This window comes from Bufo bufo, chromosome 1, assembly GCF_905171765.1.
Source record: "Bufo bufo chromosome 1, aBufBuf1.1, whole genome shotgun sequence".
Lineage (NCBI taxonomy): Eukaryota > Metazoa > Chordata > Amphibia > Anura > Bufonidae > Bufo > Bufo bufo.
This window is the reverse complement of record NC_053389.1, coordinates 642,630,876-642,643,378: the sequence shown is the minus strand read 5'-3', so window position 1 is coordinate 642,643,378 and position 12,503 is coordinate 642,630,876. Positions and strand designations below refer to the sequence as shown.

At 45.3% G+C, this 12,503-nt stretch overlaps 1 pseudogene; it reads left to right on the top strand.

The window, feature by feature from the left end:
* Positions 1-2,697: 2,697 nt before the first annotated feature.
* LOC120985760 lies at positions 2,698-3,822 on the top strand (annotated as a pseudogene).
* Positions 3,823-12,503: the final 8,681 nt, after the last annotated feature.

Genomic DNA, 12,503 nt, shown 5'->3' with positions numbered 1-12,503 from the left:
TCTTATATGGCGAAAAATACAGTATTTCATGCAATAAAATGCTAATTGATTATTTTAAAATCATACAATGTGATTCTCTAGATTTTTTTTAGATTCTGTCTCTCATAGTTGAAATGTACCTATGATAAAAATGACAGAGCTCTCCATTCTTTGTAGGTGGGAAAATTTGCAAAATCACCAGTGTATCAAATTTTCCCCACTGTAGGCCTAAATTTACTTAAATTGGTGCACCTATATTTTGGTGTTAATTGTGCAACTTTGCACCAGAATTGCACCACAACTCTGGGGTAAAATTATTTCTCAAAGTAAGCCACTCAATGTACCACATTTATCATCCACAAATCACTGCAGAAAATGCACCAAAATGATACGCAACTGACAATACTAGCTAATTCCTCAAGCCGATGTTAAAAGCTGAGAACTTTGCCAATATCATCCAGTCAGGGGCTCCGATATGTTCCTGACTGGAAGATATTGGCAAAGTTCTCAGCTTTTAACATCGGCTTGAGGAATTAGCTAGTATTGTCAGTTGCGTATCATTTTGGTGCATTTTCTGCAGTGATTTGTGTGTATATATATTTTTTCATCTGCACAATGTATCATTTTGTGTAAGATGTCCTTGTGGTGCATGCGGTCCGCACCAGCATCCTCCATTGTACGCATTTTTTGCTGGGGATTGCTGTTGTCTGCGGACCGCATGCGGAGGAATTGCTCACCCGATTATAGACGCGCTACAGTGTCTGGGTTTGGAGCATTTCCACCCGTTTAGGCCACTTTTTTCAGTGAGTTTTTTACATTTATCATCCAGCCTGAGCCACTGTGATAAATGTTCTACACAGCAGCTACAGGATTAGTAAATCTGCCCCACAGTGAAGTAAATATGCAGCAGAAAAGGAAGTGAATAGAATGTAACAGCTCTGCATTTATAACACGTGTATGACATTTTCTAACTGTCTGACACTTATTACAACCATTGTAGAAGGGTACTGTAATCCTATTACACCTTCTGCACTGACTAGGTATTAAAATTGCCATTATATAGCTCTGTAATTCCAGCAAACCGTTCTTGTTATTGGGGTGCAAGTGCTGTTTAATACAACCATTACCAGGGTTTATTACAAGGAAATGTTTCTACGACTTATTTGGCCTTGTGCGGTGCAATTATATGTTCTAAAGCATTTTTTAGCTTGTATAAGTGGTAAAAAAAGAGCTTATTAGCCGTTGTGTGGTGAAGTGCGAAAATCACAGCCCTTTTTGTCGTGTTCTAAAGACCTTTTTGGCTTGTATTAGTGGGGAAAAAGAAAAAGGGCTTATTAGCCATTGTGTGTTGAAGTGAGAAAATTACAGTCCTTTTTGGTGTGTATTAGTGGCAAAAAAAATATTTGCTGTTCAATGGTGAAGTTCCATTGTACTACAGCCATTTACAGGGTGTATTAATAAGATAGACACGTACGTCCTATTAGCCATTCTGTGGTGAATCGCGATTGTTATATTTATTTTTTTGGGGTGTATTAGTAGGAAAAAGAATACAGGAAAATTGATGGGTGATTGTAGACTTTCTTCTGTATGAACCGATTTGCGTCAATTAGCCATTCATTGGTGTCATTTTTTGTGAAACAGCCTTTATGGGGAAAATTGATGGGTGATTGTAGACCTTCTTTATGAACCAAATTATGTCGATTAGCCATTCAGTGGTGAAATTTGTTTGTGTACAGCCTTTTTTGGGAAAGTTGGTCGGTAGCTATTACTATGGTCAGTGACAATATATGTCCTTTACAGTCCATTGGGTGAATGTGGTTCCTGCCCAGCCACACCAGCAACTTGGCCACGTGAAGCCAGGTGACGCCACTTCCGCCTGCACGTTCTCACGCTGTTGGTGCTGCAGCAATGTCGGTCTCTACCTCCTCATCCTCCACTGCAGGGACAATTCATAGTGCTCCTCCAGCATGCCACATGTGTAGAGCACGCTGTTCTACACCTCGTTTGCCTGAGTGAATGGAGTCACACAGGGGAGAAACAGCTCCATGTCCTTCATTAAGAAATCGAATCCTGGCTTTCTCCACAACAACTCAAAATCGGAACCATGGCGACCGACAACGGGAAGAACATGATGTCGGCGCTGAGGGCTGAGCCATGTGCCCTGCATGGCACACATGTTCAATATGGTTGTCAAGCGGTTCCTGAAGTCTTCCACCCATTTGCAAGACATCCTAAAAATTGCCATTAAACTTTGCATGCACTTCAGCCACTCGTACACCGCAAAGCACACCCTTCTTGAGCTGCAGCGGCAGAACGGCATCCCCTAACATAGACTGATATTCGACGTTTCCACCAGTTGGAATTCCACCCCCCAGATGTTGGACCGACTGTACGAACAGAGAAAGGCCATAAACGATTTATTGATGATCCAAGCAGGCAGGAGTACTCCCCTGTGTAACTTCAATGTCAGCCAGTGGCAGCTAATGCGTGACACCTGCCGTTTGCTCAGGCCCTTTGAGGAGGTCACGTTATTTGTCAGTTGCCAGGACTACGGGATGAACAACGTCATTCCGCTGCTTTATGTCCTGGAACAGATGCTGGTAAATCTGGCTGGTCAGGGGACTGGAGACGTGACGCCTAGAAAAGATGTTTGATACATTTGTCTGTCAAGATCTCTGTTTACAGTCAGTGAACGGGAACATCATTTATCGCAAGGATATGCAAACACCAACCGATGGGGTGTTAACCCGCAGAAGTAGGTCATCGGCACGAAGGAGCAGTCATTTTCACAGCTCGAGGTATCCTTCCAGAAGCTTGACCTCTGCACGGCGACGGTCTGCATTGAAAAGCTTGTCTTAAAGAACAATCCCGAAGTGCACCCCCTTGGAGGAAACTCTTGATCCGGCACAGGCTGCTTTGCTCCTTCAAAAACAATGGACTCTTTCAGTCTGGTGTATGAGAAATTATACATCAGTGTCACGCTGTACAGAGTATTCCAAGCACCTGTCTGCCCACATAGCTGCCGAGAAGCAGAAAGGTCTTGCCATTAAAGTGGGCTCAGAGCTGAACCTAAAACCTTTCCTGTTTTCCTGGACTCAAAGAAAAGGACAGAGATCCACTGGCTGTGTTCATACAGATTTGATCCAAGCCTCCACTCACCAAGGCAAGCACAGAGGACCAGATTGTGTGGACAGGTTGGTTCTGCGTACACAGAGGACGATCTATTGGAGGTGTTACCAGAAACATTTACTTGCCTCCCGATCTTCCTGTATAACGGCTCAGAGGCGCTCACGGCTATCGTAGGGACGTGGTTCCAAACAAACTTTGACTTTTTTATTTCCGGTAAGCTGGTGACCAGTTCTCAGGACCTTACATGGCTAGCAGCGATGTGGACTGGGTATAACGTGTCTGGATCAGTGTCGACCACAGAGCTTGTTTTATCTGTGCCCGTTGAACCTCACATGGACATTTTTCATGCCATCCACGCAGAGGACTTCAAGACTTTATGGAATGATATTCATAAATCAGAGGACGAGGTCACGTTGGAGGTAGTGGACAATTTATTCCAATGTCTTTACTCGCATTTCTTCAGACACTTTAGAATCCGCTTATCAGCAACCCAGGTAGTCAAGATGACGGCATTTGGGGCATCAGAGTATTGTGAAGGAAAAGTTCCTCAGTAAGGACAACCTAATCCGAGTGCTGGGATTCATCACGGATCTGGCCATCAATAACATCCAGTATTGAACACATGGACGACTCTCATCTCGGACCTTGTCCACAATGTTCGGGACCCCCTGGACATCTTACATATGATCCCTGCAGTGCTTACTACATGTTATACCACTTCTTACCATTCTGTTACAGCGTCTGTGAGACTTGCACATACTAAGGCTTATTTATGAAGATTTTCGGGTGTTGCCAGTTACCTTCCAGCTGTGATTGTGTAGCCTGTGCAATGAGCAGGATACGGGGGTATGCACTCTGATGCCAAATTATGCAATGTCTGGGTCAGGTGCAAATAATAGTCTATGTTTGTTTGTGACGCCAATTGCATCGTGCGCAGGGAACTGTCACAGGGCCCTTTAAAGGTGTTATAACTCACGCCGCAGTTTAGGAATGCCAGAGTGGTGTAATGTCTTTGTATGATGGTGATAATAGTGTCAACGGTGTCTCCTACCTGGGTATGGCTGGACTCCTGGATCCTGGTTCACTTGCAATAAATTGAGTGTAGTGCTAGTAGGAATAATAGAAGGATTTTGCAGCAGTTATTGAGATCCAGACCCTTGGTAAAGCTCAAACTTGTCTTTACTGATGGTAACTTTCATCCAAGCAAGATACAGCTTTTAGTCTTTGGGTCCCAGCAGGTATTGGCAATGGTTGGCAGGAATTTATCTTCTGCTCTATCAACCTGGACTTTGCAGGAAAGGACGTCTGCTTTGTAGCTATATACTGTGGCAGGAATTTGGCTTCTGCACTCTCTATCTTCTGCTGTATGGGGACTGACTAGCTGAGGAGGAATATGGCATATCCTGGGTCTCTGGACTTTCCTCACAGTTATCTTCACAGGGTATGATTTCTTCCTGGAACTGGAGCTGTCTGCTTTCTTCATCCAGCCGAGGCTGCAGGGATCAGGCTGGGGATGATGATCAATGTCTCAGCCGAGACAAGATCCTGGTTTGGTTCTCTATCTCAAGGAGCTCCTAACATGCAGGGGGAGCTAAGCTGGAATGAACTATTCCAGCTTAGATAAACTAAACTGAACCTAGCTCCTTGCTAACACATTGCTGCCACCTGCTGGTGAACATGGAAAATACAGCAATATACACTTAACCGGGTTTATAAGGCACAGTTATGAGGATATAATGTAAAATTACATCAGATGACAAGGTTAATGCTCTTAGGAGATAGTAGCGGGGTAATTAATACAAAAATAGATTACACAAGAAGTGGCGTAAAGCCGTAGTGAAGGCCCCTCACAAGAGCTTAACTCAGAAACTAATAGAGAACCTACAAAAGAACACTGAGAACTAATAAGCTATAAAAAATATTGTTTTATTGAATATGTAATTAAAAGCATACAGAGAGATGACAGACAAATGCACAAAGTGCAGCACAATCCTGGGAGAGTTGATAAAGTACAAAAAATATATAAAAACAGAAATGACCCAAATGTAAATACATCCAAATAGAGCAAAGCTACCATATAAAATATATATTGAAAGAATACCCACTAATGGTAGGAGTACAAGTAAATATTGTCAGATATAAAGTGCAAGTGCAAGCTTATATATTCAATATATATTTTATATGGTAGCTTTGCTCTATTTGGATGTATTTACATTTGGGTCATTTCTGTTTTTATATATTTTTTGTACTTTATCAACTCTCCCAGGATTGTGCCGATAGTAGCGGGGTAGAAGAGTTTAGTAACACAACTCTGGGGTGTTACATTCCCCCTTACTTTGAGTTAAGCCACCCTCGGCTTATGCTTAGGAGGGGAGGAACCAGCTCTGGGGTACCCAAATAAATACAAAGTGCTGCATGTATTACACATAAGACAAACAAAGACTAACATGAAACGGCTACCCGAGGTTCCTGCCCGCATGAGTAGGGTGTCCTAAGTAACAGTTTCCCTCTCGGTATAACCAGTGAACCAAAGGTCTGCACTAAGCAATCACTACTGATTAACTTTGAAGTGTTCTGAGCTCTGTAAACACCAAAGAAATCATGGGGGGGTCTTTACTCCGTAATCCCACCATTATGTAATGAAATGCCCGCAAATGGAAGTGTGGCTTTATCCTGTATTCCCTTCTTTGCACCAAAGTCAAAATATAAGGCTTAGGGTAGCTAAAAGTGGCTCTAAGGTTTGAGGCGCCATACCTTAGGCAAAGGCACACGAGGGGAGGTATTAGTGTCTCCATGCAGTTCTGGCAGTCACAGGAGGAGGGTATGATAATCCCATAAAACTCCTCAGGATGGGAGCAATCCTGAACAAATAACAAACGGAAAGCATTCCCGAAGCAGCGGGGTTACCCGTGTAGTTACTAGACCTGCCAGGACTTACCACTTGGTCCTACCCTGGGTACCTATGGGTATATAACACCGGGTGTAGGCCATTAGTATTAAGCATCCATATAGGCAGTCTGTTTAAAGGGGGTGAGAACAAGAGCTGTAAAGCAAGGCACACTGGAGTAAGTTGCTACATATCTAGCTAAGTGCAAAAGTTAGTGCAATTTCACAATAAGTGCATGAGGTCACATTGCGGCACCTAAAAGAGAATACACAAAATGGGCATATAATACTTGAACGTTGCATAACCTGTAAACATTAGGCAAAATTTGTGCAATAATAACACATAGAGAGCACAAAGAGCTCAGGTACACATTTGAGTCTTTTCTTTGGGTGCATGCTTGTAACGTTGCAGTAAACATTTTGAAAAACAGGGCAAATAAGTTATGCATTTATTAGTGCAATAATAGTAAGCTCAATATAGCTTGAGTCCTTCTTTTTCTTGAAGTGCTGTAAAGTTGAATCCTCTGGAAACAAAAGTCACTTGTAATCCACAGGAATAATAAAGTTAATTGCAATCCATTAGGCAGTATAAAATGTCATATAAAACACATAAAAGCAGCATATTAAGAACCATAGTTCCATAAGGTTATCAAGTAACCTGAAAAAGGGGATAAAACAATGTGCAAACTTTGGCACAACCTGGGATGTGAAAGGTTGTTGAAGATAAAGATGGTGGGAGTCCTTACTGCACATGACCATCAGGGGGAGGTCGAAATAAGGCAACCTGTAAAGGAAAACATTAAAACAATGCCAACGGGTCCTCATCCATCAAGAACTGTCCACGTCGTGGCTCCCAAATAGTTCAGGTGTTGAAGGGAAGAGCATTTACAGGAGGACATCCAGGTCCTCATCGCTACTGGAGCTACTGAAGCGCATTAGGGGGCGCACCTGCTTCTGGTAGTGTAAGGGTCAGCCCCTAGAATACTGTTCTTTGCACAGATATCTACAATATGGTGCTACATAGACTGTAATGACTTATTTCAGCCACTAGAGGCCACTGTGGCTCTGAGAAAGAGGAAGCTGAACTGTTTCTGAGATACACAAGAGGTAGGAGGAGCCAGAAGTTCCCGGGGTTTGAGTCTTGGCTAGAGGTGGGAGTGCCCTGAGAGCTGGGAGAGGATGGCTGCCATGTTAGGAGCCAAGTAAAGGCTAGTGATGGGACATGGAGCCTTACTGATGGAGTCCTGAGAAGCTGGCTGTGCTGGAGACAGTCCAAGATAGACTCTGAACTGAAGTGCTGCAGCTGTGACCCAGAGAAAGAGACTGCACAGTGTGTTACAGAGGAGTGGGCTGCATCTGCTGTAACCAGAGAGAGAAAGACAGACAAGCAAGCAACTGGACCTGGAGCCAGACTGCATCTTATTGGATCCAAGAGAATCTGCAGAACTGTGAGTGGCACCGGTGCTTATCTGTGATAGGTTATAGAGACAGGGACTTAGTCAGTGCGCTGCAGAAGCGTCCCCTGGGTAGCAGGGCTAGATAGGGGTATACTAGCTGAGTGTAGCCTGGACTCTGATGTGTATACTGTGGAATGCATTTATTCTAACTCGTGTTCATGTAATCTGTGTAAACCTGTTTATACTGTTAATCTGATTTTCCGTCAGTTACATCTAGTTCTTTAATAAAGCCGGTTTTTGCTTCAGTCTCCTTGTCCGCTGTACTGTACTTGAATCCTGCTTTGCGGTCTCTCCCTCCTCTGACCGCTACAGTAGCTCAGGGTTGCAGCAGTAGTAGTGTGCCACTGCCCTCTGGTGGTGTCCTTAGGTGGTGGCTGTGCAGCCAGCCTGGCAAAGGCTGCAGTGACCTGCTGCAGACCGGGATCCCTAGCCGGTGCAGATGCGGTTAATACCTTCGGCTGAAGAGGTTCTGGCAGGCAAACGGGGGTTGCCTGGGACAGCTTCCAGGGCAGTACATATGGCTGCACTCTGGGGTTGAATAATTGTTGATCTGGCCCACCCGTAGTGTTGGTGGTGCGGCCAGGTCAGGGATGAGGGGCTACGGTTCTGGCTGGAGCTGTTCTCTGAACCTCATCCTGCCATCTGGGGTCTTCTGTAGGCAGCGTACTCTCCCTGCAGAGACTGGATCTTCCTGCCAGGTCTCTGGGGTCAAGGCAGGGGACAAAGGTTTGGCCAGCAGGGTCACACCGGCAGTGAAAGGGCCTTGGAGGGAGCGCATGGGGGTGTATTCTACCTGATCCCCCACATACAGGTTGTGACGGGCCTGGGGCAAGTAAGAGCGCTTGAATGAACGGCGGTCCACAAATATTTCTTCCCCACTGTAATTGTCTTGTAGGAATCCAACTCCTCTCTCCACTGAGAACCAGAGTATGGTCCCAGTGCACCGAATTAATTTTGGGTCACCTGGCCGGGGGTCATCTAGCACTTGTTTGACCCACTCCTCTATACCCGACTTGTATTCCCACGCGTGAGCGGTGATCTCTAGTGGGACCTCAGGATTGAGGCGTCCCGCTCTGGAGGTGTTGGTTGTGGGCGGCGGAGTGGAAATTCCGGCCGCCTCCGCCGCACCAGAATGTGTGCGTGGTGGAACTGGCTTTGGCCTACCAGGGATATCAGAGTCCACTGGGCATGATGCAGGGGCAACTTCGGACCGGGCCTGGGCCTCAGGGAGTGCGACTGCTCCTACCTGATGTCGCGGCCGGGCGGCCGTTTCCGGTGCCTCCTGGTGGTCATCTGAGGCTTCAGGTGCCGTCGGCGGTGTAGGCTGGTCCAAGGCCTGGGCGACTTGGTCGGCGGTGTCTTCCGCAGGAGCAAGTTCATTGCCGGCGACCATCTTGGAGGATGTCTTGTCTGTGCATCCAGCCATTGCGGAGGCATCCATAGCCTCTGAGATCTGGACTGGGGATAAGATGTCATCTTCTGCGGGAGCAGGTTCGGGAGCGGCGGCCATCTTGACTTGTACAGTGGCGGCCGTCTCTTCACCAGTTGCGGCATGCGCAACCTCCGGGGACACTCCGAACGTGCAGGGGCTAGCTCTCTTCATCAGCTGGGAGACCCAGATCTCTTTTAAGGTAGCCTCGTACATGAGCTCTCCTTGTATCACCATTTGTTCCCACTTGGGTGATGGGAGCGCCATGTTTCCTGCGTCTCCTCTCACTAAGCACAGGGAATGAGGGTGAAGCCCAGAGGGAGGAGTCTTCAAACCCTTGGCCCACATTGCAAAGTTCTTGGTGGGCAGGCTTGAGAGTTCCCGCTTCTAGGGGGGCGTATTCTGCATTTTTCCGCTCTTGAGAGGGCGTTCTGGAGTTTTTCCGCTTCTGAAGGGCATGAAGAAGCGGCGCCATCACACGAATATTGCAAATTAACCCTTGGAGTTCTGGTGCACACGTTTTAGCGCTTTCTGGCACCGCAATAAAGCAATAAAAGTAAATTTTCAGGGTTTTGGCACAATCCTCAGGCCTTGTAGCAATGTTAAACATGCAATTTGATCCTGTTAAGGCACACAATTGGATCTGGTTCTGTTGGCACACAGTTGGATCCGGTTATGGCAGGGTTAGGCACACAATTCGATCCGATCCTGATCCTTCGATCCGATACGCCAAAAATGCAATGAGCAGGATACAAGGGTATGCACAAATTATGCAATGTCTGGGTCAGGTGCAAAAATTAGTCTATGTTTGTTCGTGATGACAATTGCAGCGTGTGCAGGGTACTGTCACAGGGTCCTTTAAAGGTGTTATAACTCACGGAGTTTAGGAATGCCAGAGTGGTGTAATGTCTTTGTATGATGGTGATAATAGTGTCAACGGTGTCTCCTACCTGGGTACGGCTGGACTCCTGGATCCTGGCTCACTTGCAATAAATTGAGTGTAGTGCTAGTAGGAATAATAGAGGGATTTTGCAGCAGTAATTGAGATCCAGGTAAAGCTCAAACCTGTCTTTACTGATGGTAACTTTCATCCAAGCAAGATACAGATTTTAGTCTTTGGGTCCCAGCAGGTATTGGCAATGGTTGGCAGGAATTTATCTTCTGCTCTATCAACCTGGAGCTTGCAGGAAAGGACGTCTGCTTTTTAGCTCTATACTGTGGCAGGAATTTGGCTTCTGCACTCTCTATCTTCTGCTGTATGGGGACTGCCTAGCTGAGGAGGAATATGTCTTCTTCTGGGTCTCTGGACTTACCCTGTGAAGATAACTGTGAGGAATGATTTCTTCCTGGAACTGGAGTTGTCTGCTTGCTTCATCTAGCCGAGGCTGCAGGGCTTAGGCTGGGGATGATGATCAATATCTCAGCCGAGACCAGATCCTGGTTTGGTTCTCTATCTCAGGGAGCTCCTAACATGCACACCCTACCCCTAGCAGTTGGTGGGCTACACTCACTCTAACTTCCTTCTCTCCCCATGCTGCAGGATATGGGCACAGCCCACTCTGCTCACAGAGGGGGGAGCTAAGCTGGAATAAACTATTTCAGCTTAGATAAACTAAACTGAACCAAGCTCCTTGCTAACACATTGCTGCCACCTGCTGGTGAACATGGAAAATACAGCAATATACACTTAACCGGATTTATAAGGCACAGTTGTGAGGATATACATAGTAACATAGTAACATAGTAACATAGTACATAAGGCCGAAAAAAGACATTTGTCCATCCAGTTCGGCCTGTCATCCTGCAAGTTGATCCAGAGGAAGGCAAAAAAACCCTGTGAGGTAGAAGCCAATTTTCCTCACTTTAGGGGAATAAAAAATTCCTTCCCGACTCCAATCAGGCAATCAGAATAACTCCCTGGATCAACGACCCCTCTCTAGTAGCTATAGCCTGTAATATTATTACACTCCAGAAATACATCCAGGCCCCTCTTGAATTCCTTTATTGTACTCACCATCACCACCTCCTCAGGCAGAGAGTTCCATAGTCTCACTGCTCTTACTGTAAAGAACCCTTTTCTATGTTTGTGTACAAACCTTCTTTCCTCCAAACGCAGAGGATGTCCCCTCGTCACAGTCACAGTCCTGGGGATAAATAGATGATGGGATAGATCTCTGTACTGCCCCCTGATATATTTATACATAGTAATTAGATCCCCCCTCAGTCGTCTTTTTTCTAACGTGAATAACCCTAATTTTGATAATCTTTCAGGGTACTGTAGTTGCCCCATTCCAGTTATTACTTTAGTTGCCCTCCTCTGGACCCTCTCCAGCTCTGCTATGTCTGCCTTGTTCACAGGAGCCCAGAACTGTACACAGTACTCCATGTGTGGTCTGACTAGCGATTTGTAAAGTAGTAGAAATATGTTCTCATCACGGGCATCTATGCCCCTTTTGATGCAACCCATTATCTTATTGGCCTTGGCAGCAGCTGCCTGACACTGTTTTTTGCAGCTTAGTTTGCTGTTTATTAAAATTCCTAGATCCTTTTCCATGTCAGTGTTACCGAGTGTTTTACCATTTAGTATGTATGGGTGACTTGCATTATTCCTTCCCATGTGCATAACTTTACATTTGTCAGTGTTAAACCTCATCTGCCACTTATCTGCCCAAGCCTCCAATCTATCCAGATCCCTCTGTAGTAGTATACTGTCCTCTTCAGTGTTAATTACTTTACACAGTTTAGTGTCATCTGCGAAAATTGATATTTTACTATGCAAGCCTTCTACAAGATCATTAATAAATATATTGAAGAGAATAGGGCCCAATACTGACCCCTGAGGTACTCCACTAGTGACAGTGACCCAATCTGAGTATGTACCGTTAATAACCACCCTCTGTTTTCTATCATTGAGCCAGTTACTTACCCACTTACAGACGTTTTCTCAGAGTCCGAGCATTCTCATTTTATATACTAACCTTTTATGCGGTACAGTGTCAAATGCTTTGGAGAAGTCCAGATACACGACATCCATTGATTCGCCGCTGTCAAGTCTAGAACTTACCTCCTCATAGAAACTGATTAAATTAGTTTGACATGACCGATCCCTCACGAAGCCATGCTGATATGGCGTTATTTGCTTATTTCCGTTAAGATGCTCTAATATAGCATCTCTCAGAAAACCTTCAAACAGTTTACCCACAACAGATGTTAAACTTACCGGCCTATAGTTTCCAGGCTCTGTTTTTGGACCCTTTTTGAATATTGGCACCACATTTGCCATGCACCAATCCTGTGGGACATTCCCTGTCAGTACAGAGTCCGCAAATATCAGAAATAAGGGTCTGGCTATGACATTACTTAATTCCCTTAGGATACGGGGGTGTATGCCATCCGGTCCTGGCGATTTGTCTATTTTGATCTTTTTAAGTCGCTGCTGTACTTCTTCCTGGGTCAGACAGGACACTTTTAATGGGGAATTTATTTCAACATTCAGCATTTCATCTGACAGTTTATTTTCCTCAGTGAATACATTGGAGAAAAAAATATTTAACAGCTTTGCTTTCTCCTCGTCGCTCTCTGCGACTCCCCCCTCATTACTCTTTAAAGGGCCGACACCTTCA